Consider the following 20,745-nt stretch of genomic DNA (forward strand, 5'->3'; position numbering starts at 1 on the left):
TTAATGATATATCAGGGGCCCCAGCAAGGAACAGACCATAGAAGGATGACATTTATCTACAGAACACTTTCTTTCCCTCATTTACAAAGTCTCAGTCTGGCCACATAGGGTGAGGGGCCATGGTGGAGGCAAGTGGTAGGAAGAGGGCCAGACAAGGACTAGAAGGTGCAGGGGTGGCTGGTAGGAGAAAAGAGGAAGAGGAGCAGAGGGGATGGAGTCTTATGAAGTTGGGGAGTAATAAGGTGAATGGGGCTTCATTTCAGGGCTGCTTCCTCCCAGGGCTCAGCAGAGGGTAACATCTGACCTCCACCATCCACCTCTAACCCAATTAGTTATTTAACTGCAAGACGACCTCAGGGGTGAGGTCAAGGTTGGGAGAATATCCAGGGTTAGAGTTTCAGGGAATCTCTCAGTCTTAGCCAATTTGGAAGGTAGATCTTTTTAAAAATTTTTTAGTTGCATCTGTTGTGGTGAGAAGGCATAGCAGAGAATAGGGAACCATCACATGCATCCCAAGAATGCCAGGGTCACCCAGTAAGCAATATGGATGAGAGAAGAGATGACACCAAAAAGGAAGATGGGACACATTCTCTGCTTTTACATAACTCAATGTCTACACAACCATCTAGTCTTCAGAACCCAACTATGTAGATAAGTGAGGGCTAGTTTTATGTCAGTGAAAAGGGATCCTTAGGGACTTTTAATTTTTTCTGAAAGAAGAGAAATTGGCATGTCAGGTGCTCCTAAAGATGTGAGACCCAACTTGCCCCATTAGCAAATATATGATTTTGGGAAATATTTTATTGAAAGGAAAATGTCCTTTCAGGAAATAGTTTGGAGGTGAGCAGATAAAAATTCCTTCCACTGAAGATAATTTTAAAAATTTATAAGAAAAGTTTGTTATTGTTGTTTTTAGGTGCTGTTGAGTACAACTCATAGCAACCCTGTGAACAACAGTTCAGAACCTCCTCCTACCCCTGTGTCATCCTCACCATCTCTCATACAACTGAGTCCATTGTTGCAGTCACTGTGCCAATATCCCATTGAGGAGTCACTGTGTCAACCCATCCCACTGGGGGTCTTCGTCTTTGTACCCTCTATCTTGCCAAACATGATATCCCTTTCTAAAGAAGAAGCTTTGCCATTCTTACCTGCAAGGAGCACTCTGGCTGCACCTATCTTGAGAACTACCTGTTTGTTCTTTTGGCAGCCCATGGGTTATTCACTACTCTTCTCCAACACCACAGTTCTAAGGTATCAATTCTTCTTTTGTCATCCTTATTCATTGTCTAGCTTTCAGATGTACAGGAAGTGACTGAAAACATCATGGCCTGAATCAGGCACACCTTAGTCTTCATACCAACATCATTGCTCTTCTGTATTTTGGATAGGTGTCTGACAGTGGCCTTGCCCAAAGCACTTCTGATGGTTTCCTGACTACTAGGACCAAGTATATTGACTATATACCAACTAAGATGAATTTGTTGACAGTTTCAGTCTTTTTTCCATCTATTGTGATGTTGTTGCTTATCAGTCCAGTAGTGAGGATTTTTGTCTCCTTGATATCGAGAGGTAATCATATTGAAGGCTATATAGTCTTTGATCTTCTGCAAGAAGTGCTTCAAGTCTTACTCATTTTAAGCAAGGTCATGTCATCTGCAGAATGCAGATTTTTGCTAAGTTTGGCTTCAAGGTATAAACTAAGTGAAGTAACATTTAATATTCTGCATCATGAGAGGGACATTTCATAATGCAAGCTCAAGAGGTGCTTGCATACTGTTGTTGTTGAATACCTTCGAGTTGGAATCGACCCATAGCTGACCGTTCAGTGGGTTTTCAGAGGTAGTAATCACATGGGTGGAGATTGGTCATCCTTCTCCCACAGCTTGCACAGTAGTAAACTGAGGAGATAAAGCATGTTGATGAAAGTACATGCAATCACTATTTACAGTGTTCTTAGTATTATGATTAGCATATTTAATCTTCCTATTAACTTTGTAAAATAGGTATTATTACCACTTTTTTCCCCAGAAGAAGAAACAGAAGTCAAAAGAGATAACATTTTTCTTAGGCTGTCTTTGTGATTTCAATTCTAATCCCTTTGACTCTAAAGAGTTGTCCAAGTCACTCCAGACAATGTAACAGAGTGTTTGAGCCCCAAATTTCCCAGGAAGCACTGAGTTCTTTAATTGAAATTAGGTCACTGAAGGTCAGTGTGTACTTTTTTGTGGAGAGCTATTGTTGTTAGACATTGTTGAGTACAACTCATAGCGATGCTATGAACAAAAGATCTGAACCCTGTTCTGTCCTGCACTCTCCTCACACTTCCTGACACACAAGAACAGTCACCATGTCAATACACCTGGTTGAGGATCTACCACTCCTTTTCCAACCCTCCACCCTTTCTAGCATCATGTCCCTCTCCAAGAAATAGTCCCTCCTAGCAACATGCCCAAGGTATGTGAGGTGATGTCTCATTTTTCTTGCCTCCAAAGAGCACTCCGACTGCACTCTTTCCAAAGACATACCTGTTTGTTCTTTTGGCAGTCCATGGGCTGTTCAGTGCTATTCTCCAACACCACAGTTTAAAGGCATCAATTCTTCTGTCATACTTATTCATTGTCCATCTCTCAGATGTATAGCAAGTGATTGGAAAGAATATGGCCTGAATCAGACCCAATTTAGTCCTCAAACAGATGTTATTACTCATCAATAATTTGGAGAGGTCTCTAACTGCAGATTTTCTCAGTGTGATGTGTCTCCTTATTTCTTGACTGCTGGTATCAAGGGTGTGAGTTGTGGATCCAAGCAAGATGAAGCTGTTGACAGTTTCAATCTTCTCTCCCTCCATTATGATGTTGCCTATAGGTCCAGTGTTAAAAATTCTTGTTTTCTTGACATTGAGATGCAATCCACACTGAAGACTGCATTCTCTCATCTTCTGCAACAAGTGCTTCATGTCCGCTTCACTTTCAGCAAGCAAGGTTGTGCCGTCTACATAACACAGGTTATTGATGAGTCTCCCTCCAATCCTGATGCCACATTCCTCTTCAAAATGTTCAACTTCTAAAATAATTTGCTCAGCATACATATTAAATAGGTATGGAGAGAGAATACAACCCCGATGCATTCCTTGCTCAATTTTAAACCATGTGATGTTTCCCTGCTCTGTTCGCACAACAGCCTCCAGGTCCAGGTATAGGTTCCACATGAACACAGGTATTCTGGGACTCCCATTCTTCTCAATGTCACCCACAACTTGTTATGATCCACACAGTCAAATGCCTTTGCCTGGTCAATAAAGCACAAATAGACATTCTTCTGGTATTCTTTACTTTCAGCCAGAATCCAGAGAGGTGGTTATATCATCATTTACGAGCCAAATTTGCAATTAAAATGTGTTGCTTCCCCACCCCAATCTTTAAAAGCGGCAAAGAATTATTTAATAACTTCACTCTCTTCTATTTTTAAGAAACCATCTAATCAGGTTATTGAGCCCCTTCCCTCCTCCTTTTTATGTCAGTCCCAAGCAGTGAGGAAATTGCTTTAATCTTTGATTGGTTGCCAGACAGGACTTTCAGCAATTAACACTTAGAACTGCTTCAATTTCAACCGGGACCATTTTCCCCAAAGCAGTTAAGGATTTGGACAAGTGGCTATCAGAAATTGGTGATGGGAATTCTTTTAGAAAAAAATGCTGCTTCTAAAAACAGTTTCTGGGGACCTAGGTTTTACATTCAAGGTGTTAATGACATATTTAATTGTGAGGACAAAGATCTCTTTGCCTTTCATTGTATCAATAATAGGATTTCTTTTCAGACACTACACCTTAGTATGTTCAGTGATACAGGATCACTGTGGTAGGAAACAAGAATTAAAGATCAGAAAGTTTTTTCTTTAAAATATAATTTTATTGGTCCTTTACTGTACAACATTTATTCAAGTTACACTCATTTAAAGTTGTAAGATCATAGCAAGAGAACAATAAGTCACCTTATAACAAACTAATACATATATATTTTTAAACAAGCATACAGCACAAAGCTAAATCGATTTGTAGTTTGCCTACTCCTAGTTTCAGAAGAAATTATGTACCTTACAGGGAAAGATATTCCCACAGCTTGCCACCTGACTTCTTCTCTAAGACATCCTCCTTTCAAGTCCTTCTCTCATATTCATGAGTTGTCATGCACTCATAAAGATTAAGAAAGTTTTAATGAGGAAAGTAATCATACATATGGAAGACCCAGAGATCAGTTTATGAGATTGATTGAAAAATGTAAGGGCTGACAACTGAGGACTAATCATCTGGGGAATATTCTTCCATAGCACTGATGTGCCTGGAATAGAGATTCTCATGTGGTTATTATGGTTAGGTGCCACCCAGTCAATTTTTACTCATAATGACCTCATGTGATATATAGAAAAGCCCCATAGTGTATTGTTGGCAGTAATCTCTGGGTGTATTAAAGCTTTCAACCTGAGCACTTTAATGTTGTGCCACCAGGGTTCTTAGACTTTGTAACTAAAAATTAAGACAAAAATCAAACCCAAGTTCATTGACATCCATCTGATTCTACCTCATAGAACAGAACTTCTCCACAAGGTTTCCAAGTTAATAAATCTTTATGGAAGCAGACTCTCACATCTTTCTTTTGTGGAGTTGTTAGTGGGTTTAAACTGTTAACATTTTGATTGGCAGTTGAGTGCTCTGCTCTGCTCATTGTGTTACAAAGGCCTTTCATGGAAGAATGGAAATGGCTTATGAAAATATTGAGACTTTTCTCAATTATACATGACCATCTCCCTTCTCACACAGATTACTGATACTACACTCCTCATTTTATGTTAGAAGCTGGAGGGCTGGAAGGGACACATAGTCTCTAACCACCTTCCCAACTCTGATGGCACCACTGAATCTTGGTATTGTTGTTAAGAACCATTGAGTTGAGTACTCATAATAACTCTATGATCAACAGACCTGAACCCTGTTCTATCCTGTGCTTATACTCATAATCTCTGATACTCTTTAGACCATTGCTACATTGTCAATCTATCTCATTGGGAGTCATCTTCTCTTTCACTGGCCATCCACTTTTCTAAGGAATAGCCAGTCCTAGAAACATGTCCAAAGTATGAGACACAGAGCTTTGTCACAACTGAAAAGCATCAATTCTTCTAAGTTGCCCTTTCTCCAGCAGAGCATTTGGTGGATTTGAACCACGTACTTCTGGGATTGCAGTGCAGCTTCTTGCTACTAGGCCACCAGAGCTCCCTAGGGTTTTGTTTGTTTGTTTGTTTGTTTTTAAAAAATGATTCTTAGATGGTTCTACTCAGTTCAATTTCCTGTCTGGAACTACTGACCTTGCTATGGTCAAGCTAATTTTTGTGTGACTCATTTATGTATTTATTCTTTAACTGTACACATTTTGGGGCATTCTACTACATAATGGATGCATAGAATAAAATGAGTAAGCTAGACCTGAATTCTTTTCTCCCATGGAGTTTATTTTCTAGAGGTGAAAATAATAAGAAAAGCAAGCAAAAATAAAATCCATTAAAAATTCTATGAAAGACATTGTGATAGCTCTGAACATGGCATCTAATGGAGAGTGGAAGGATAAAGAGTAATATCATGGACAGGAGTAGGAAGAAGGAGAAGAAAGGAAGAGTATTTCAGGAACAACAAACACATGGTGTGCACACAAGTTCAAAGGCTGATGCATGTCAGGAACTGAAAGCAGACTGGTAGACATCTCCAAAAGGAGTGAGAGTGGGGAGAAGTCCTAAGAGTTACCTTTCTATAGAGGGCTCAAGGTTTTCACGGCTGTAGACTGCTGTGTTGATTAGATTCCAGGTAGATTTAGGGAACTGATGTTCATAGATAAGGAACATCTCAAGAGAAAGCTGGGCTGATAGCGAAGAGGATGGTTGTCCTAGAATCATCTCTCAATCTGCCTTTTTTCCCTCTCTCTCACTGAGGAGCGTAAGTCTCTTTTGCCTGCTTAATGTGTGTTTGTGTACAGCCAAGCACAATCAATAAGAGTGCATCTGAATTAAAAAAAAATGTGTGTTTGTGATGTATGTTCCTTACCTTCCTGTGGGTGGGAGCACTTTTAGAATCTTCACTCTTGAAGGTCCACAAGTACAACAATTTATGCAAATAATTTTTGCTTGTGTCCTGTGAACTAGAAAAAAAAAAAGAGAGAAGCTGATAGAAAGAAGTTAAAAATTCAGATGAAGGAGAGAGTACTTGGTGGCTGGGGGGTCTCCTGTTAGTGGTAAGGGTATGAGACAGAGTCAGGGGAAAGCTTAGCTTTGTGAAAGAGAGAGAGAGAGAGAGAGAGAGTAGGGAGATAGATAGCTTTGCCACAGGATGTGCAGAGGCAGATGATTTGTAGGTGAAATGGCAGGAAATTGGGGTCAGTTCTTCCATATTTTTTGCTTTCAAAAGGCAGAAGGATAGAAAGTTACCTGTTGAGGAGGAGAGAACCAAATGATTAATTTTAAAATAATATATGTGAAAAAGGTTGAATATTCCATGGGCCAAAAAGGTTACTAAATGAGCCTTAGAAGAAAAATGACTACAATGTTATTTAGAAGTGAAGATGGTGAGGCTTCAACTTGCTTAATTTGGACACATCACCAGTAGAGATCAATTGTTGGAAAAGGACACCGGAATGCAAGAAGGTAAATGACATGAAGGGAAACTCATGAGTTAGGTTGACAGAATAGCTGAAGCAATGGGATTAAACATGCTAATAGTCATGGAAATATCAAAGGTCTGGGCAATATTTCTCTTATTCATTAATTTTCCATGAATCACAGCCTACTTGATGACAACTAACAGCAACATAATTATATATAAAGCTCACATATATGCTATTATTATGTGCTGTTGAGTCACAACCAACTCATACCTGAGTTGTTTTCAGAGCCTGTAAGTCACACAGAAGAAGAGCACTCTCTCTCTCTGACAGTGTTTGGTGGAGTTCCTCGATTAAAATAAGCTTAGAAGCAGGAGTGCCATCCACTTCCAAAATAGCTTGTCTCTATGAACTTGAAGAAATGCTGAAAGTTATACAAGTGTTTAGGTCTTTAGTTCATAGGGTAGATATGAGTCCTCTACGACTTGACGGTTCTTAACAACAACAACAACAGCAACAACAACAATACATATATTTGGAAGCAGGAGTGGCATCCCCTTCCTAAACAACACGTCTCCGAAAACTCTATGAACTTTGATAAATGTTGATAGTTGTAGAGGGGCTTCAAGCCTTTTGTTCATGTGTCATGCTTGACTCAAAGGCAATCAACAACAACAACAACTACACACACACACACACACACACACACACACACACACACACACACACGTTGTGTACCATCAAATAATAACTGCTTCACCAGCAGGTTTTCAGAGGCAGTGTACTGCATGCTTGCAAATGTGGAAGGTCGACCAAAGAGAAAAGGCCCTCAACCAGATTGACACAGTGACTGCCCCACTGAATGCTGGTGTACCAGAGATTGTGAAGATGGCACAGGATAGGATAGGGTTCAGATCTGTTGTTCATAGGGTTGCTATGAGTTGTACTTGACTCAATGGCACCTAAGAACAACAACAACAATAACAATAACATAGTGCATGGAAGGAGGTTGTTTATCTTTCTCCTGATAGCAACTACTGAATTTGAACCCTGAACTTTTGCATTGGTGGCACAGTTCCTTAACACTAGGCCCTCAGAGCTCAGTGTATATCTATATCTGTATATGATATATATCTATCTATATCTGTCTATATTTTTATATGAGGGGAACTCTGGTGGTCTAGTGGGTAAGGAGGTTGAGGTTCAAATTCACCAGCTGCTCGGTGAGAGAAAGATGGTCACTCTCCCCTTGTGTGATTTACCACCTCTGAAGACCTCCTGGAGGGTCAGCTCTGAGTGGCTTCCAACTTGATGACATGTAACAACAATACACAAACACACACATATATATCTCAGACATTCAAAAGTTATGAATTTTTTAAATAATTTTATTTGAAAACAAAAATGCATTTGCTTTTGATTGGTAATAGGATAAGTAACACTAGCTATTGTAACAAATCACTTTAACATCAGACATGCATCAGAGCCTAAAAGTCTGAGTCACTACTGAATCACTTCCCTGAGTGGCTCTGTGGGATACTCCCATATTCAGCACACCATCACCATGTTGCCATGCACAGGAAAGAAAGTATTAACTACCACGATTTTATGACTAAGAGTGGACATAGCTTCTGTTCAAATTCTATCAGTTAGAACTCAGTAGCAGGCCTAGGTGCAAAAGAGGCCAAGAAAGTACCAACATCATAAAATATTTCTCACCCAAACAACACAATAACATAGCATACTTTATCTTTGCCTTAAATAACTACTCCCATATTGTTATTATTTTTAGAGTTTCAGATTCAATTTTTTAAAACTTGTGCTTTTAAATAGAAAACAAATGTCATACAGTGTTCCGGAAAGGTCCTGACAGCAGATTTACCTAATGTAATTCGCCTTTTGATTTCCTGACTACTGGTGCCAAAAGTGTTGATTGTGGATCTGAGCAAGCTATAATGGTAATAATGAAATTACCTTAGTGAAATCACTTTCCATCAAGGACCTCTCCAGAGTCCCAAGAGCAATGATGTCAGTCTAAAGACTAAAGTGTGCCTGATCCAAGCCATGGTCTTCTCAATTACTTGCTATGTATCAGAGAGCTGGACAATGACTAAGAATGGCAGAAGAAAAATTGATTCCTCTGAGTTGTGTTGCTGGAGAAAAGTCTTGAACATACCATGGACTGCCAAGAGAATAAACAGGTCTGACGTGGAATGGGTGAAACCAGGTTGCACCTTGGAAGCAAAGATTTTGAAGCTCTGTCTCACATACTTTGAGTATGTGGCCAGGCCAGTCCTTGGAGAAAGACACCACACTTGGAAGGGTCAGCATAGGAGTGGCAGATTCTCAATAAAATGGATTGACACAGTGACTGTAGCAGTGGGGACAGATGTGTCAGACAGTGAGACTGGCCCAAGATAGGGCAAGGTTCAGAGCAATTGTTCATAGAGTCACTGTGAGACGGTACATAACAACAACCACCACCACCACCACCTAACTTAATTAGTCAGTGATGTCATTCCAGTGTGGGTTGGACCATAAACCTAATTACTTAAAAATATTTAAATACAATTTTTATTTTATACTGGTTTACTTACGAAGTTTCTGTACACTGTTTTTTCATACCAGATCTTTCCCATTTCCTTTACTCATCCCTTCCTCCACCCATCAAATTGTATGACCCTACGGTTAACCACCTCCCACCCCGGCCCATCCTCACTCCTCTGCTTCCCCCACCTTAGATCCTCATACACGGTCTATAATAATGGTCTTATCCAATATTTGTCCTTATGGGACTGAGTTAGTTCCTTTGGCAGACCCTCCCACATTAGGTAGTAATTTTCCAAATCATTGCTCCTGCATGCTGTGTAGTATTCCATCATGTGAATCCCTTTGATTGTGGTTGGCCTTTTGGGCTGGTCCCATGTTTTATCTATGGTGAGTAACACTGCTATGAACATTGGTGTACAAGTCTCCATTTGAAAATCCAATTACTTTTTAGTTAAAAGACAGCATAAACATGAAGACTCACGTACGCACAGAAGTTCCATACTATGTGAAGATTGCCAAGGAATCAGGGAATACTTGGCCTATTGTCAAGAAATTAATCAAATGTCTCAGACCATGATTTGGACTTTCAGTCTTCAGAGTAATGGAAGGTCGCTTCAACAATTTAGACCTTCCCAGAAGAGCTGTGGGTGAGCATTAACATTAATGGTAAGTATATTCACTTTCTCCTGGACACAGAGCCTACTAATTGGTCCTAAAAGCCTTCGGAGGTCCCAACTCTTCTCACTATTTCTTAGTTGTTGGAATGGACGGAAAAATCTCATAAGCAGTTCCTTACTTTACCTCTACCTTGCATTTGAACTTCCGAGTTGTAAAACAACCCAGTGGTAGATGGAATTTCCTCCAGGACTTAAGAACCATAAATGACATAGCTGAGCCTCTACATCTTGTGGTTCCTAACCTCTACACTATAATAGACAAAGTGCTAGTCTATAGGTCTTTTATTGTAAGAACCACCTTCCCTCTGTAACTTGATTTGTGCCACTATTAGAGCCTCTACTCAGAATATTATTGCTTTTTAATTTTTGACTCATGTACTTGTAACTTGTTAGTTAAATTTGTGTCTTCTAGGCTGCAACACTTCCATGATACATGCTCAAGGATATGAACATGTACGGCTAAGCACACTTGATAGCAGTGAATCTAAATTAGAAAATCAATCTCCATAATAGTCTATGTGTTTCCTACTGCCAAAGGGGCCCTTTAGAGTAGTGAGAGAAGATCTTCACTCTGAAACCTTCAGCGTCCCTTTTCAGCAGGAAGTAGCTAAGAGAATACACCATCCCCTTTTCCTTATGACTCAGGGTGAAGTCTCTCTCAGGGAGGAGAGATAGGGAATGGCGAAGGACACACTGACAAAGGAGATGAATCAGAACTGGCTTCGACAAGCACTGTGGCAATTGGACAATTAAAACAGACATTCGGGGGCGGGGGGAAGAAGAACGAACTGGGGAGGAGGTTAGAGAAAACAGTGCAACAATGAATGAATGAAAACCCAAAACCTCTGTAAATGTTCACTAAAACTAATAAAATTTAATAATAATGAAAACAAGAACAACAACAACAACAAACCAAAAAGAAAAATAAAGTAAAAAAAAAAGACACAACAAAACAAAACAAAAGAATAATGGAAGGTCAGTGACGAAGGGGGAGACTCTCAAGAAGATGGAGTGACACAGTGACTAACCATATGCTCAAGTACAGCAGCGATCATGAAAATGGCAGAGGAAAGAGAAGGGTTCACATGTATTGTCCATAGGGTTGCTATAAGTTGTAGTTGTTTTGACCACATCTGACCGCAACAACATCAACTTATTTATTTGATTTTAATTCAGTGAGAAAAATGTGTATTTAGAATTAGCCAGCTGGACTCAGTTTAGATGATCCCAATTTTGTCAGCAACATCCAAAGGATCATAGTCAGGAGCAAGTCGAACATAGGCCTTCTTCTCTCCATCAGGTCTAATCAAGGTGGTGACCTTAGCCACATCAATGTCATAGAGATTCTTTACAGCTTGTTTAATTTGGTGCTTGTTGGCCTTGGCATCCACAATGAACACAAGTGTGTTGTTATCTTCTATCTTCTTCATGGCTGACTCAGTGGTCAGGGAAAACTTGATGATGGCATAGTGGTCAAGCTTGTTTCTCTTGGAGGCGCTCCTCCGGGGGGTATTTGGGCGGCCTTGGGAGTCTCAGCATCTTAGGCTTCTGGAAGGTGGGTGATGTGCGGATTTTTTATTTTATTTTATTTTTTTTTGCTGGCTGTGGATGCCCTTCAGGACTGCCTTCTTGGCCTTTAATTCCTTTGCTTTGGCTTCAGTTGTGGGAGAGGCAGGGGCTTCCTTCTTTGCTTTCAGCGCCATCTTTGTAGAAAGGCAACAACTTTTTAATGCCACCCACTTGTGATAGCTGCGCTAGGAAACGAAGTCTCCAACCCCAGAACTATTTCACAGCGGTGATCTCACTCTTCTGTTAGGAGTAGTGTGATGGTTTGATGACTTCCCAGGTCATTTCTCTTCCAAGGTTTTAGCCAGGGCATGACTTGGTTGATTTCCTGATCCCAACGTTATAAAATTGTCCTCTTCCTTCCTTGAATATGCATGACTGGGAGAATCTTACTCCAGCCTTAGTTTCGAGTCACAGGCCTGTTTCTGTGAAGGAGCTTTAGCCTATTTACTAAGTTGTGGTTGTTAGGTGCTGTCAAGTTGAGTATGACTCATAGCACCCCTATGAACAAAAGATCTAAACCCTGTTTTATCCTATGCTGTCCTCAGACTTACAACACACAAGAGCCCATTGTGACAGTCACCACATCAATCCACCTGGTTGAGAGTCTTCCTCTCCTTCACCAACCCTCAACCCTTCCCAGCATCATTTCCTCCTCCAAGGATGAGCCCCTCCTGGCAACATGCAGGAGTCAAACACTTAGTTGCCACTGCCTACTTCTAAACTTCTAGTTCAACACCACCACAGCTCCCATCTACTTGTGACATTAAATTTCTGACAGTTGATCTTTTTTGGGCCTCCTAATATTTTTATATTTTTCTCTTTTGCATATTCTCTCTTTGGGAAAGGATAACTTCATGGTATAAATTTAAGGCACCAACTAGATTAGACGTGTTCACACCTGTTGGTGGTGTTGCTATGAGCCACCAAATCGCCTGATACTCATAGCAGCCCTGTGTACAATAGCTTTGAACTCTGCTCTATCCTGAGACAGTCTCACTATCTCCAACACATCTACCCCCATTACTCCAATCACTGTGTCAATCATTTGGGATCTTCCTCTCCTGTGCTGTTCCTTTGTCCTTCCAAGCACAATATCTTTCTCCTGGCCACAAGCCCAAAGTATGTGAGATGGAGCTTCAATATCCTTGCCTCTAAGGAGCAGCCTGGTTTCACTCCCAGCATCAACTTGTTTGTTCTCTAGGTGGTCCATGATATATGTTCAATACTATTCTCCATAGGGGTTTTGTATATGTTCTGTTGTACATAGGGTTTTCAGTATCATGAATGTAGGAAAATTAGATATTGTTAAGGAAGAAATGGAATGCATAAATATTGACATACTAGGCATTTCCGAGATGAAATGGACTGGCATGGGGCATTTTGAGTCAGATGATCATATGATATATTACTCCGGAGATGAAAAGGTAAGAAAAAATGGAGTTGCTTTCAGTGTTAAGAAAGTCATTGCTAGATCCATCTTGAAGTACAATATTGTGAGTGACAGGGTAATATCCATACACATACAAGGAAGTCCAGTGAATACCACTATCATTCAGATATATGCACCAACAACCAGAGCCAAGGAAGAGGATATAGAAGATTTTTACCAATTTTTACAATTGGATATCGATCGAACATGCAATCAAGATGTATTGATAATAATTGGTGACTGGAATTCAAAAGTTGGGGACAGAGAAGATTCAGTAGCTGGAAAACATGGACTCAGTGACAAGAATAGAGCTGGAGAGAGAATGATTGAATTTTGCACAATCAATGACTTATTCATGGCAAATACATTTTTTTAAATTTTTCTTTTCTTTTATTATTTTTGTGTGCGTGTACCGTCAAATCAGATCTGACAGGAGGAGATTGTCCCTCCTTCCCTGGCAGAGCATCTGGTGGATTTGAACCATTCGCCTCTGGGATTGTAGTTGCAGCTCCTTGCCACTAGGCCACCAGAGCTCCCCTGCAAATACATTTTTTAAGAGACATAAATGCAGGTTATACAATTGGCTTTCATCTGATGGTATGCATAGGAATCAGATTGATTACATCTGTGGAAAGAACTGCCGGAGAACCTCAATATCAGCTGTGAAAACTAGGCTTGGAGCTGATTGTGGAACAGACCACCAAACTACTTATATGCAAGTTCAAGCTGAAGCTGAGGAAAATTAAACCAAATCCACTGGAACCAAAATATGACTTTGAGTCTATCCCACCTGAATTTCAGAACCATCTCAGAAACAGGTTTCAGGCCTTGAACACTAATAAGCAAAGATCGAACGAGTTGTGGGAGGATGTCAAGGGTATCATCCAGGAAGAGTGCAAACGGTAATTGCAAAGACAGAAGAAGAGGAAGAGAAGACCAAAATGGGTGTCAGAAGAGACTCTGAAAATTGCACTGGAGTGCAGAGAAGCCAAAGTACAAGGAAGAATTCAAGATACTAAAGAGTTGAATAGAAGGTTTCAAAAGGCAGCACGGGATGACAAAGTAAAATATTACAATGAAATGTGCAAGGAGCTGGAGTTGGAAAATCAAAAGGGCCGAACTCGCTCAGCATTTCTTAAGCTCAAGGAACTGAAGAACAAATTCAAACTTTAAGTTGCTATAATTAAGGATGCTTTTGACAGAATATTAAATGATCCAGGAAGTATTAAAAAAAGATGGAAAGAATATACTGAGTCACTGTATCGAAAGGAATTGCCAGACACAAGAATTTCATGAAACAACATATGAGCAAAAGCCTATGGTGACGAAAGAAGTTCAGGCTGCTTTGAAGGAAATGGCAAAAAATAAGGCCCCAGGAATAGATGGTATATCAATTGACATTTCAGCTAACAGATACTGCCCTGAACGTGCTCACCAAGTTGTGCCAAGTAATCTGGAGAACAACCACTTGGCCAACTGACTGGAAGAGATCTGTATTTGTTCCCATCCCAAAGAAAGGTGATCCAACAGAGTGTGGAAACTATGGAACAATCTCATTGATTTCACATGCAAACAAAATTCTACTGAAGATTATCCAAAAACGACTGGAACAGCACATCAGCAGAGAGCTGCCAGAAATCCAGGCTGGGTTTAGAAGGGGTCGTGGTACTAGGGATATTGTAGCTGATGTTAGATGGATCTTAGCTGAAAGCAGGGAGTACCAGAAGAATGTATACCTGTGTTTCATTGACTATACAAAGGCATTTGACTGTGTAGATCATAACAAACTGTGGCTGACTCTGAGAAGAATGGGAATCCCAGAATACTTGACTGTTCTAATGTGAAACCTATACTTGGACCAGGAGACAGTCGTCAGAACATAGCAAGGAAACACTGCATGGTTCAAAATTGGGAAGGGCATACACCAGGGATGTGTCCTGTCTCCATACCTTTTCAACCTGTATGCAGACCAGGTTATCTGGGAGGCTGGGCTCTATGCGGAGAAATGCAGCATCAGGATTGGTGGAAGATCTATCAACAGTCTGCGTTATGCAGATGACACAACCTTGCTTGATGAAACTCAGGAGGACCTAAAGCGCTTGCTGCAGAAAGTCAACAACTGCAGCCTCCAATATGGATTGAGGCTCAATGTCAAGAAGACAAATATTCTCATTACTGGATCAATTGGCAGCATCAGGATGGATGGTGCAGAGATTGACATTGTTCACAGCTTTGGTTTGCTTGGCCCCACAGTCAACACTCTTGGCACCAGTAGCCAGGAAATGAAAAGGTGCATTGCTATGGGAAAGTCTGCTGTTAGGGACCTCTCCAAAGTACTGAAGGGCAACGATGTCGCTCTGGAGACTAAGGTGCATCTGATACAGGCCATGGTCTTTGCAATCACTTGTTATGCATCAGAGAGTTGGACAATGACCAAGGAGGATAGAAGAAAAATTGATGCCTTTGAGCTGTGGTGCTGGAGAAGAGTATTGAATGTACCATGGACTGCCAAGAAAACAAACAGATTCATCCTGGAAAGGGTTAAACCGGGTGGCTCTTTGGAGGCAAGGATTCTGAGGCTCCATGTAACTCTAACATACTTTAGACTTGTAAGGAGAGACTGGTCCTTGGAGAAGGATATCATACTTGGGAGGGTGGAGGGACAGCGCAGGAGGGGAAGGCCATTTAAGAGCTGCATTGATTCAGTGACTGGGGTAATCGGGATGGCAGTGTCAGAGACGGTGCGATTAGCACAGGACAGAGCAGAGTTTAGGGCTGTTGTACATAGGTTTGCTATGAGTTGCAAGCGACTCGAAGGCACATAACAACAACAACAACAACAACTCTTCTCCAGCATCGCATCTCAAAGGAATAAATTCTTCTTCGGCCAATCCTAGTAATTGTCCAGCTCTCTGATGTATAACAAGTAATTACGAAAAGCATGGTCTGAATCAATTGCATCTTAGTCTCCAGACCAAACATTACTCTTTAGCACTTTAGAGAGGTCTCTACAGCAATTTTTCCCAGAGCAAGTCTTGATTTTTCTGACTTCTGGTGCTAAGAGTGTTGATTGTGGAGTATCTCACTACCTAAAACAGTACCTACTGCATACATTCAGTTTCAACTCATAGTGACCTTCCATTGAATTTCCAAGGGTGTAAATATTTTAGAAAAGGAACCTGCCCCTAATTTTCACAAGGAGCGTCTAATGGATTTGAACAGCCAGCCTCTTGAAAGTGTAGCTACCCAACACCTCTTGAACATGCTAGGTTAGGAGGAGGGCTATCTTGATGTAGGTTGACTTCACAATCTTGTCTGAACTTTGCTGGGCCCTTTCAATGTAAACACTAAAGCTTTCCTTTGGTTAAATGAAAGATAATTTCTCTGATTATTGTTTTTCTGTTTTATGTTCCATTCTGTTTTACAGTTTATCCTTTTAGATAAACATAGGATCTCTCATATCTATATTTATGTGAACTACCTATCTTCTTATCCTCTTTTTTACCTTCACCTTTTCCCTCTGAATCCTGAGGGGAAAAATCCTGAGGTTATTCTGTAACTCATAGATTTAATTTCTTTCAGTAGTTCACATTTTGTTCACTGTATCGGGCCCTACAATCATTTCTCCAGGCTGATTTTTTTGTTGAAATAGTCAAATACTCCTAAGAGGTACAGACCATTCAGTTACTCATATATTGGTTAGTGTTTTATATCTCCTGTTTTTCTTTGACTGTAGAGAGGCAGAGGGTATCATGGGCCCAGTCAGGAGGCAACAGGGACAAACTTTATCTCTTTCACATTTTTCTATAGCCTGTTTCTGACTTAGCACATGTTCCCAAAGAAAGTAAGAGTACGAAGGGCTCTGAGACGGCATGTGGCAATGAGATCACTGGTTCCCCAAAGGACAATATGATTATAAACACAGTGGACTGTTTTTTTGTTTGTTTTTAACAAGCAAGCAGTAATAGCATTTTCTTTCTTCTTTTGCTTTTTAGTAAGGGACACAGAGAGGGAGATTTAGAGTGAGGTAGAGAGGTTGATAGAAATATGAGGAAGAAGGGATAGAGACACTATGATCTATGTTGGTGAAGGATTGAGGGAGAGGCTATCTGGACATGGGATTTGGAAGAAGAATTTTGTAAATAAAGTAGTAGAAGAAGAAAAAAGAAATGAGCTTTTATTCAGTTGTTTGTTGTATGGGGTAAATTGGAATACTCTCCTTTTGTTCCTTAATGTTTTTCCAGTGCTTTGTTTCTTGAAGCAACAATTGCTGTAATATTATTGAAAATATGTACATAAGAATGCACATATTTGATCTTAGCTGAAAGCAGGGAGTACCAGAAGAATGTATATCTGTGTTTCATTGATTATGCGAAGGAATTTGACTGCGTGGATCATAACAAACTGTGGCTGACTCTGAGAAGAATGGGAATCCCAGAACATTTAATTGTACTAATGCGAAACCTATACTTGGACCAAGAGGCAGTCGTCAGAACAGAGCAGAGAAACACTGCATGGTTCAAAACTGGGAAGGGTGTATGCCAGGGATGTGTCCTGTCTCCATACCTTTTCAACCTGTATGCAGAGCAGATTATCAGAGAGGCTGGGCTCTATGAGGAGAAGTGTGGTGTCAGAATTAGTGGAAGATCTATTAACAATATGCATTATGCAGATGACACAACCCTGTTTGCTGAAACTGAGGAGGACCTCATGCATTCACTGCAGAGGGTCAAGGACTGTAGCCTTCAGTATGGACTGAGGCTCAATGTCAAGAAGACAAAGATTCTCACCACTGGACCAACTGGTAGCATCAGGATGGATGGTGAAGAGATTGAGATTGTTCCCAGCTTCAGTTTGCTCGGCTGCATGGTCAACACCAGCAGCCAGGAAATAAAAAAATGTATTGGAATGGGAAAGTCTACTGTTAGCGACCTCTCTAAAGTACTCACGAGCAACAGTGTGTCTCTGGAGACTAAGGTGCTCCTGAAACAGGCCAAGATCTTTGCAATCACTTGTTATGCATCAGAGAGTTGGACAATGACTAGGGAGGATAGAAGGAGAATTGATGCCTTTGAGCTGTGGTGCTGGAGAAGAGTATTGAATGTACCATGGACTGCCAAGAAAACAAACAGATTCATCCTGGAGAGGGTTAAACCAGGCTGTGCCTTGAAGGCAAGGATTCTGTGGCTCCGTCTGACATACTTTGGACATGTTGTAAGGAGGGACAGGTCCTTGGAGAGTAACATCATGCTTGGGAGGGTGGAGGGACAGCACAGGAGGGGAAGACCCTCTATGAGGTGGATTGATTCAATGACTGGGGTAATCGGCATGGGTGTGTCAGAGGTAGTGCCATTGGCACAGGATAGAGCAGGGTTTAGGGCTGTTGACCATAGGGTTGCTATGAGTTGCAAGCGACTTGATGGCACATAACAACAACAACAACAACAACAACAACAACAACAACAACAACATAATGTCTTGCTTTTAATAAATTCCATAGTGATAAAATCGCTTTATATCATTGCTATTGTTATGTATGGTCTAGTCAGAACTGACTCATAACCGACCCATCATGGGTTTTCAGAGGCAGTAAATATCACTGGAGGAGGAGATTGCCCATGCTGCAGAGGAACTTGTGGATTTGAACTTTGTGTCTTTGGGTTGGCAGTGAATTTCTTTACTACTAGGCCACCAGAGCTCCCATTTACATATTAGTTTAGTCATTGCCCAATAAACCTTTTTGGAACACCTACTTTGTGTCAGATATCATGCTAGGCTCCAAGGACAGAGCAGAGGAGAATAGTCAAGATGGTGTCCTCAAGGAGCATATGCTTAAAATGTAACAAGAAGCTCCCTTTAAGTGGAACCCTATGAAACCTCATTTAAGTGAACTTGTGGAAAGAGACATGTTGAGAATGCTATCATTGGTCATGTTGTCAGGAGGGGTCGGTCCTTGGAAAAATAATATCATGCTGAGAAAGGTGGAAGATCAGAAAAAAAGAATAATACTTTCAGAAGGATGATAGACTTGGTGACTGCAACAGGGGCTTGAGCACAGCAGAGAATGTGAGGATGGTACAGGACAGGGGAAGCTTCAGATCTGTCATTCAGAGTCTTGTTATGAGTAGCAATTGACTTGATGGTGCCTAACAGCGTGGGAGGACGATTCCTACTGCAGCATTCCCTTCTGGGACTTTGTTGTTAATCTCTTCCAGCACGATGCTCGTCACCCTCGTTTCCTCTGAGACTCCTTCAGTCTGTATCTCAGCTGCTGATATTTAGTTCAAATCTTTCAGTTCTGACATGATGGGTGAATGTTTGGACACTCTTTAGCTCCTTTTGAGCATTTTTTTACCCAATGGGTTTCTCATTTTTGCTCTCTGTCCCTTAACTGTCCAATAGATATTAGGACCAAGATCTATTGCAATACAATTGGGTAGTGCCTCCAGAGGAGCCTGCCCCAGTTTTAATCCAGAAACACTTCTGCATGAAGACTCAACCTATTTGGATGAGAAAGATTGAACCAATGTGTGCAGGCTGTGAAAGGCAGAGCTACACAGACATAGCTCTGATTCTCTGCCCACCGTTTCTGCTTCCTCAGAGCACTTCCATGCTGTCATCAAGGGGCTGTCTGCTGTCTGAGTGATTGGAACCATTAATAATTCACTCAACTCTGGCTGCTGCTTTTCATTAATTATCACTATACTAATGATTCCCCTCAGGAAAAGGGGAAGAAATAAAGAATAATTTCCCCTCCAATGCAGGCTCTGCAGAGACAGAACATATTTCCTAAATAAATCAGGGTGAGCATTTTGCCTTGAATTCCTTTGAGCTCTTTCTTCACTGATACAGAGGTTAAATAAGATATAAAGTGAATCAGGTAATAATTCTATTAAATATCGTTGTCACGCTCTGTCCATGCTGCTTGTCTATTCCTTCAGGCAGGAGATGGCCACATCTTTACTAGGAGATCTTTTCATTCCAGGTAAAGATCACCTTAAAATATGGTAACAGTAACTGGACACTGTCCTCCAAAACAAAACAGTCTAGTAAAGCCACTGTTTTTCTTTTAGATCCTTGTTCTTATTGTCTAAGAAGGCATCATTACCACAATCTAAGCTGGCGATGTTGATTCAAGAAGCACTTCTGGTTATTGTAGTCGTTAGGTGACATCACGTTGGCTCCTGACTCAGGACAACTCCATGTGCTACAGGGTAGAGGGATCTTTTGGTTGTAATCCTGCCCTTCCTTCCATGGATCCACTGAATGTATTTCAACTGCCAGCCTTTTGCTTAATAGCTGATGGCAAACTGCCTGTGCCAAAATCATCACCCAGAAACAGTAAGTGTTCAATGTTGTTGTTGGGTGCTGTCAAGTCAAGTATGACTCACAGTGACCTCATGAACAACATCCTGTGCCATCCTCATCATCTCTGGCCTATCCTGTGACATTTTCATTATCTCTGATACAATAGAGTCCATTGCTGCAGTCACTGTGTCAATCCACCACATTTGAGGTCTTTCTTTCACCAACCTTCTACCTTTCCAAGCATGGAAAACACACCAACCCACTAACCAAACAAGCAAACTTTACTAGCAACATGCTCAAAGTATGTGAGCTGAAGCCTTAAGCTTTAAGAAGCACTGTGGCTGCATTTTCCCCACAAAAGACAAATCAGAAACATCTGTTTGGGTTTTTTTGGCAGTCTGTGGGATAGTCAGTACTCACTCTCTCCAGCACCACAACTCAAAGGCATCAATTCTTCTTTTGTTATCCTTATTAATTGTACAGCTCAGATATATAGAAAGTGATTGAAGAAATCATGGCCTGAATCAGGCACACCTTAATCTGGAGTTTTAATTGTAGTTCCATT

The sequence above is a fragment of the Elephantulus edwardii genome, unplaced genomic scaffold (assembly GCF_000299155.1).
Source record: "Elephantulus edwardii isolate Elephantulus edwardi_28Jun2011 unplaced genomic scaffold, EleEdw1.0 scaffold00271, whole genome shotgun sequence".
Classification (NCBI taxonomy): domain Eukaryota; kingdom Metazoa; phylum Chordata; class Mammalia; order Macroscelidea; family Macroscelididae; genus Elephantulus; species Elephantulus edwardii.